The sequence below is a fragment of the Giraffa tippelskirchi genome, chromosome 5 (assembly GCF_054371585.1).
Source record: "Giraffa tippelskirchi isolate mGirTip1 chromosome 5, T2T-mGirTip1v1.2.pri, whole genome shotgun sequence".
Lineage (NCBI taxonomy): Eukaryota > Metazoa > Chordata > Mammalia > Artiodactyla > Giraffidae > Giraffa > Giraffa tippelskirchi.
The window spans coordinates 176,173,786-176,182,819 of record NC_137279.1 but is presented as its reverse complement, the minus strand read 5'-3'; the positions used below and the strand labels follow the sequence as shown (position 1 = coordinate 176,182,819).

Sequence of the window (9,034 nt, the reverse complement as noted above, 5' to 3'; positions counted from 1 at the left end):
CTCTTGCAACTCCGCTCAAGGTCCACGTCTGGTCCTCACCGCCTATAACAAGCACTCAGGCTTTAACCATTCATAGAACTGTCCGAGGGGCACCCCACCAGCCTCGGGTCTCTAAAATCTTTAAAGCAAGCAGCACACATCCCTTCACCTGTGCCCCAATATGGGTTGAGAGGTGAGGCTAGAGAAGCAAAAGGAGCCTTCCTGGGTTCTTGGGCCGACATCTAGATCCTGGCTTCTGCTCAGGCTGCTGGAGGACCTGTCCTTGTGGGCATCTCCAGTCCTCTTACCCTCCGCTCACTCAGAGGCTACAGCTCTCCTGGGATCACCATTGTATAATCGTAAGGGATTTGATTTAGGTCATACCTGAATGACCTAGTGGTTTTCTCTACTTTCTTCAATTTAAGTCTGAATCTTGCAATAAGGAGCTGATAATCTGAACCATAGTCAGCTCCTGCGTGTTTTTGCTGACTGTATGGAGCTTCTTCATCGTCATCTCCAAAGAATATAATCAATCTGATTTCATTATTAACCATCTGGTGATGTCCATGTGTAGAGTTGTCTCATGTGTTGTTGGAAGAGGGTGTTTGCTATGACCAATGCATTCTCTTGGCAGAATGCATTCTCTTGTTAGCCTTTGCCCCTCTTTATTTTGTACTCCAAGGCCAAACTTGTCTGTTACTCTTGTCTGTTATCTCTTGACTTCCTACTTTTATATTCTGGTCCCCTGTGATGAAAAGGACATCTTTTTTTGGTGTTAGTTCTAGAAGATCTTGTAGGTCTTCACAGAACTGTTCAACTTTAGCTTCTTCAGCGTTAGTGATTGGGGCATAGACTTGGATTACTGTGATATTGAATGGTTTGCCTTGGAAACAAACAGAGTTCATTCTGTCTTTTTTGAGATTGCATCTAAGTACTGTATTTCAGACTCTTTTGTTTACTATGATGGCTACTCCATTTCTTCTAAGAGATTCCTGCCCACAGTATTAGATACAATGGTCATCTGAATTAAATTCACCCATTCCAGTCCATTTTAGTTCACTGATTCCTAAAATGTCGATGTTCACTCTTGCTGTCTCCTGTTTGACCGCTTCCAATTTACGTTATTCATGGACCTAACATTCCAGGTTCCTACGCAATATTGGTCTTTACAGCATCGGACTTTGCTTTCATCACCAGACACGTCCACAACTGGGTGTTGTTTCCGCTTTGTTCCAGCCTCTTCATTCCTTCTGGAGTTATTTCTCTGCTCTTCTCCAGTAGCATATTGGACACCTACTGACCTGGGGAGTTTATCTTTCAGTGTTATATCTTTTTGCCTTTTCATACTGTTCATGGGGTTCTCAAGGCAAGAATGCTGAAGTGGTTTGCCATTCCCTTCTCAAGTGGACCACGTCTTGTCAGAACTCTCCACCATGACTCATCTGTCTTGGGTGAGATATAATACAATATTCTAACTGATTAGTAACATAGGCAAGGATATAGCCATTTTACATTCTCAGTCACCTTTGCTCTTATGATTGTGAGCTAACCAGTTTTTCTGGCACTTTTGGCTTAATCTTAGCTTTCTGCTGGATCCTGCTCTCTTTTGCATCCAGATTATTTCTGCACCTATTTAGAACTTATTTTTATTTTTGCTTGTGAGACTGCCCAGAGAGACACTGAATATCACCAACCATTTGCTGTTCATCTGCTTGGGCATCCTGAGGCAATGTGCCCCAGAAGGAATTTTAGAAAAAATACTATAGGCTCCTAATTCTTCCAGAGTGGTTCAACAGTATGGTAAAAACTGCTTTTATTCGTTATTCCCACAATGTGAAAAGGACTGTTAAGACAAAGAGAAACATTTCACGGCTGCCATTAGGTTGTTTCTACCCGGGAGTAATAAGTCATGTTCATGTCATATACCCTAACAGGACACTTCACCTCTGTGATTAAAAAGGGCATAAATCCAATCTAGTCATAGAAAACTTCTGAAAAACTTTAACTGAGGAACATTCTATAAAATACCTGACCAGTGCTCTTCAAAAATGTCCAGATGGGGAAAAACAAGGAAATAGAGAAGCTACTATAGATTGGAGAGGATCAAAGAAGCATGTCAATTAATGCAATATGGGATCCTGGACTGGGATTTTAAACAAACAAAACAATAGTGGAAAACCTGTCAAAATTCAAATACAGTCTTCTTAAGCATTCTAGCTAAATGTGTGTTCCTTTTGTGAAGCTTTTAGAAGAATCAGCTTTTGGTTTCACTGATTTCCTATATTCTTTTTCTATTTCATTTATCTCTGCTCTAATCTTTATTTATTCTAAAGCTGTCTTTGGGTTTAGTTTGCTCTTTTCTAATTCCTTGAGGTAAACATTTAGATTGTTGATTTGGTATGTTTCTTCCTTTTTAAAGTGAGCATTCCCTCTTAGTACTGTTTTTACAACATCCCACAAGTTTTCATTGTGTATTTTCATTATTATGCAAATAAAAACTTTTAAAAAAATTTCCATTTATCTCTAAGTATTTATTTCTGTTTTGATTTCTTTCTTGACCTGTTGGTTGTTTAATTCAAACAATTTTGGGAATTTTCCAGTTTCCCTTTTGTTATTGATTTTAACTTCATTCTATTATAGTCAGAGGAAATACTTGGTAATTCATCCATCTTTTTAAAAATCTATTGAGAATTGATTTGTGGTTTACTAAATTGTGTGTATTAGGGAATGTCCCATATGGAGGTGGGAAGAATGTCTATTCTGTTGTTGGGTCTCTTGTTAATACTGATTGGTTTTTTGTGTTGTTCAAGTTCTCTTACTTCTGTCTGGTTCTATCCATCACTGACAGTGTTGTACTGACATCTCCAACTATATTATTGTAGGACTATTTCTTCCTTCATTTCCTTCAGTTTTTGCTTTATATAGTTTGGTGGTCTGTTATTATGTACTTAAATGTTTGTAATTATAATTACCTTCTTGTTGTATTGAACCTTTTTTAAAAAAAATAATAAAGTGCCTTGTCTCTTGTAACTGTTTTGATTTAAAGTCTACTGTCAGCATAGCTACTTCTCTTTTGGCTACTATTTGTGGGGACTATCTTCTTCATTCTTTCACTTCCAACCTGTTTGTGTGGTGCTGCTGCTGCTAAGTTGCTTCAGTCGTGTCCGACTCTGTGCGACCCCATAGACGGCAGCCCACCAGGCTCCCCCATCCCTGGGATTCTCCAGGCAAGAACACTGGAGTGGGTTGCCATTTCCTTCTCCAATGCATGAAAGGAAAAAGTGAAAGTGAAGCCGCTCAGTCGTGTCCGACTCTTAGCAACCCCATGGACTGCAGCCCACCAGGCTCCTCCGTTGGTGGAATTTTCCAGGCAAGAGTACTGGAGTGGGTTGCCATTGCCTTCTCCGACCTGTTTGTGTACTTGGATCTAAATGGATTCTCTTGTAGACAGCATTTAGTTGGATCAGTTTTTTTTGCTTCATTCTACCAACCTCTGTCTTTGGAGTGTTTAGTCAGTGAAAGGAATTACTGCCAAGAAGGCATTCACTTCTACGACTTTGCTGCCTGTTTCCTTCTATATGCTTTATAGTGTTTTTTTGTCCCTCACTTCCTCTATTACTGTCTTCTTTTATATTTAGTTGAACTTTGGTATGCTTAATTCCTTTCTTTTGTATATATTGTATAGCCATTAACTTGTGCCTACTGTGGGGACTATGTTTCACATCATAAAGTTTTATACTCTAATTTGAAATTATACTAGCTTGACTTCAAAAATATAAGAAAACTTCACTCCTCTGCCGCTCAATCTCCACTTCCTTTCAGGAAGAGCTAATGGAAACAATATTCCCTAAATTCTGGCCTGTCTAAAATTGCTTTCCAACAGCCCTGATATTATAGATAAAGTGTTCCACAATTTCTTTCCTTGTGTAGGTGCTAGTCCACTGTTTGTTTGCTGCTGTTGTTGTTGTTTTTACTGATTATTTATACCAAGAATGTAATTTCAAACTGATTTCTTCCACTTGAGTCTTTCTGCTTGAAGAAAAGGAGAAAAAAATTCTGCTTATGGAAGAATTACTTTTTACTTTTAAAGTTTAAGAATTCTATGAGGATACATCTCAGAGTTAACTGTACTAAGTTGATTTCTCTAGATAAAGATGGTGTCTTTTAAATATTTGCAGATGAATCCTATTTAACGTCAAATGTTTTCTTGAATTAGAATTTTAAAAAATTAGTTCCTTGACTTCTTTGGTTGTCCAGTGGTTAAGAATCTGCCAACCAATGTGAGGGACGCAAGTTTGATCTCTGGTCCGGAAAGATTCCACATGCCTTGGGGCAACAACTACTAAGCCAGCACTCTAGGGTCAGTGCTCTGCAACAAGAGAAGCAACTGCGATGAGAGGCCTGGACAACACAACTAGAAAGTATCCCTGGCTCTGCACAACTAGAGTTCTTTTCATTTTGTTCTCTATATCCTTTATTATATTTCCATCTTATTTATTCTCACTGACACTCTATAATTTAATTTTCATTTCTGAGATGACTTTGTCTTTTTCAGTCTATTTCCTGCTTTAGTAAGTAAGCTACATTTTATATGATCCTTTGGTTTGGTCAGTTTTCGTATTTTTGCATCTTTGTTTCTTGTGATCCCCTTCCCCCACATTGACATTGCCTATTTAAGTATTTGAGATTCAGGTTGGATTCTTCTTTTGCAACTTTCCTCTGCCAGGGACTTTCGGGGGGCTTCCTTGGTGGCTCAGATGGTAAAGAATCCACCTGCAACGCAGGAGACCCAGGTTTGATCCCTGGGTCGGGAAAATCCCCTGGAGGAGGGCATGGCAACCCACTCTAGTATTCTTATCTGGAGAATCCCATGGATAGGGGAGCCTGGCAGATTACAGTCCCTGGGGTCAAAAAGAGTCAAACATGACTGAGAGACTAAGCACCTGAGAGGGACTTTTTAATTGTCTTTTTGTCTGACAAAAATAATTGCTTCTCATTTTTAACAATCATTGTATTTTTGTATCAAGGTTTGATTTTTCTTGTTTATGTTTAGAATGTGTTGGGGTTTTCTGGACCATCTATTTGAAAGGAATTTCTGGTGTATGAGGTGGGAAAATTTAGGTATTAAAAGTAATTTTCAGTTCAAGACTGTCCTCTTTTGTTTACACAATGTAGAGCTATTTCTTTAGTACATGGGACTTTTATTTCTGGTTGCTTTCTCTGATTCTTAGATCTTCTCTAAGTAGAACCTTTATTCTGAGCTACTTCCTTCCTTCTTTCATCATCTGCTTAAGCTTCCTGGAAACACTACTGTCTCTAGGGTGCCCCCTCTCTCTTTTTTGCATTCTAATTGTACCTTTATTTAAGAGAACTCTTTCACTCTACCCAGCAAAGTACAAACATAATATTATCTAAAATGCTGCAAAGTTACAAAACTCAAAACGTAAAATTCATAGTATTGACTGTACAATAAAAGCCGAAAAAGCAGTGTACATGTTGCTAAGGTAATCTGCACCAAGACCACGAATACCAACACAACAGGGAATTCTGTGATGACCAGACAGTTATCACTGACAACTTACCAGTTTCAGAGAGAGACGTGTGTGTGTGTGTGTGCGCACATGTGTATGCATGCACGCGAATACATGTGAAAAGAACCATTTGGGGCAGGTAACAGGGTATTTAGATCCAGAGGTCAGAAGAAGACTCGGGCAGGGGAGCAGGGCCAGGCTACCAGGATGGGCAGCTGGGCATGCCCTTTCCTGTGGGACTCTGCCACACAGATAACCAGATAGGCCCAGGTCAGCTGTGGAATGGGGAAGCATGCTCCCAGGCTGGGACTGTACCACCACCTAGAGCCCTCTGCTCATCCTTGCCTCTTTACAAGCACTACCCCAAACCAACCACACTTCTGCAGCCGGAACCCTGTGGCCTGGGAAACATCTCAATTGCTGCCTTCACCTTGGAAGCCTGCCTCAGAGGGAAAGAGGGAGTTCTTTCCTATGGATCCTTCTTCAGCTGGGAAAGTGACAAAAGTGAGCTGGATGAGATATAAGTCACAGGGGCGGAATTTTGGTGGCCCCGCTTACCCAGAGGAGTTGGAGCTGGAGCGGCTCCTATGGAGGGAGTGGCAGGGGACTTGGGTGGGGGGCAGGGGAATGCGACCTCCTTCATCCGAGGTGGTGATGGGTGACCTGCGCCCCATGGGAGGCAGTGGGAGCATTCTCCTGGGAGGGCCGACTCACCTGGGGGGATGGCTGAGGCCAGAGGGCCAGCACAGCAATAGCAGTGATCTTCTGGCCATCGATTTTTCCTCTGTCCATGTGCTTTCAGAACCTTCCCAGCCTCATCCGGATTCTCAAACTTCACATAAGCCTAGCCTTTAGACAGATGGGGGTGCATCCTTTTGGCAGACATGTCAGTCATTTAAATTTTTCCACAGGTGGAGAATATCTCCACGATGTAACCGTTGGTCACATTCCTGGTGAGCTTCCCACTGAGGACTATGGTGGATTTAGGGGAAGGGCTCTGCCGTTTCCTTCTCTTTTCATCCTTTTTGGGTGGTTTGGATTTGGAACAAGAATGCCACCTGTTGTCCTATCTGTCCTGAGAAAGACTTGGAGAGCCTGAGGAGCCTCTGGAGCTGGAGCCACTGGAGGTGCTGGGACTTCCGGAGTGGCTGGAGCCGGGCCTGGTGCTACTACCACCGGAAACACTGAACCTCTTCCACCATCCTTCCTTCTCGCTTGACTCGTTGAGGGCCCATTTATCTTTAGAGCCATCCTTCAACCTCTCATCAGAGCAGTCTTTGCGTTTGGTAGGAGAAGGAGACCTTGTTGTTGTTGTTCAGTTGCTCAGTCGTGTCTGACTCTCTGTGACCCCATGGACTGCAGCACACCAGGCCTCCAAGTCCTATTACCATCTCCTGGAGCTTGATCAAACTCATTTCCATCGAATCAGTGATGCCATCCAAACAACTTGTCCTTGGTCGTCCCCTTCTCCTGCCTTCAATCTTTCCCAGCATCAGGGTCTTTTCCAGCGAGTCAGTTCTTCACATCAGCTGGCTGAAGTATTGGAGCTTCAGCTTCAGCATCAGTCCTTCCAGTGAATATTAAGTGTTGATTTCCTTTAGGATGGACTGATTTGATCTCCTTGCAGTCCAAGGGACTCTCAAGAGTCTTCTCCAACACCACAGTTCAAAAGTATCAATTTTTCAGAGTTCAGCTTTCTTTATGGTCCAACTCTCACATCCATACAAGACCACTGGAAACACCATAGCTTTGACTATATGGACCTTTGTAGGCAAAGTAATGTCTCTGCTTTTTAATACACTGTCTAGATTTGTCATAGCTTTGCTTCCAAGCGGCAAGTGTCTTTTAATTTCATCTGCAGTGATGTTGGAGCCCAAAAAATAAAGTCAGCCACTGTTTCCACTGTTTCCCCATCTATTTGCCATGAAGTGATGGGACCAGATGCCATGATCTTGATTTTCTGAATGTTGAGTTTTAAGCCAACTTTTTCACTCACCTCTTTCACTTTCATCAAGAGGCTCTTTAGTTCTTCACTTTCTGCCATAAGGATGGTGTCATCTGCATATCTGAGGTTATTGCTATTTCTCCCAGCAATCTTGATTTCAGCTTGTGCTTCATCCAGCCCGACAGTTCACATGATGTACTCTTCATATAAGCTAAATAAACAGGATGACAATATACAGCCTTGATGTACTCCTTTCCCAATTTTGAAGGGGCCCTAGTGCTGGACTTTTTATTATTTTCTTTGGCTTCTAGCAAGCTCTTCTTTTTCACTCCTGATAAATTCATTCTCCCCTTTTGAGGTGTTCAAAGCAGCGATGGCGGCCTCACTTATGTGAACTCTCACTTCTAACTGGAGTCTGAGAAAGGATCCCTAATGAATTGCAGTTTACACCAAAGTGCAGCAACTTCCCGCTGCCGCTACCTCCTCCTGCTCTCCTCAGCCTCTGAGGCCAGCGCCGCCAGAGGTGTTTTTATTTACTCTCAATTCTCTGTTTGATTTTTAAGAGGAAGTGTGTGAAGTATTAGATCTGTTACCCACTGCCTCAGGCAGATGTGATGTCCAAAAAATACCTAGAGTGATTTTTAATAAATGCCGCCAGAGAAAATGGTGTTTGCCCCAGGCAAACTTTGAGTCTGGTCAAATATTTTCAGTTTTGCAACTGGGGTCTTCCAGGGACCCACCAGACAGGTCAAATAATGAGAGTTCTCTGGGAAGGGGTGCTTTACAGGAATTCCAGCCTTGTTCTTTTCTCTACAGTGGCTGCCAGGCTGCTAGTTTTCAAGTCTACAAGGAAGCCTTGATGGATGGAAACAGGATGAGCTGAAATACCACAGAGCTTGTTGTTCTTTTCATGTCAGCCATTTTTCTCGTATAAATGCTCCCCAGTCTCGTCTGTGACTAATTTCTTGAGTTCAAAATTTTTTATTCTAATCCGTTGTCATTACTTTTATGGAGGAAAGAATTTGCAAAGGTCCTTCACCATTGTCACTGCCTTATTCTTTAATTGTAGTTTTCATTTTTACCCTTCAAATTATAAATGATAGATTTATTTTCATACATTTATAGGCTATTAAAGTATATTTTCATGTAAATTGTCTATTCAATGATTTTGTCCATATTTTCCTCTGGGTTTTGGTATATTTTCCCCTCAGGTTTTAGAGTTTGCCAGTTGACTCTTGATTTTATCTGTCTGCCTGTTTATCTCTCTATTGTTTGCCCTGTGAAAGATTTTTATCTTCATACAGACAGTTTTGCCAACTCTCTTCTTTTGTTGCATCTGGACCTGAGTCCTAGAATTCTTTCTATAAATTCTGGTTTATGAGCCAACTCATTGGAAAATGAGCATACTGCTGCTGGGAAAGACTGAAGGCAAAAGGGGAAGAGGGTAGCAGAGGATGAGATGGTTGATAGCATCACCAACTCAATGGACATGAACTTGAGCAAACTCCGGGAGACAGTGGAGGATAGAGAATCCTGGCGTGCTTGCAAATAGTTGGACATGACTTAGCGACTGAATAGC

At 41.6% G+C, this 9,034-nt stretch overlaps 1 pseudogene; it reads right to left on the bottom strand.

The window, feature by feature from the left end:
* Positions 1-6,064: 6,064 nt before the first annotated feature.
* On the bottom strand, positions 6,065-7,799 carry LOC145505300 (uncharacterized; annotated as a pseudogene).
* Positions 7,800-9,034: the final 1,235 nt, after the last annotated feature.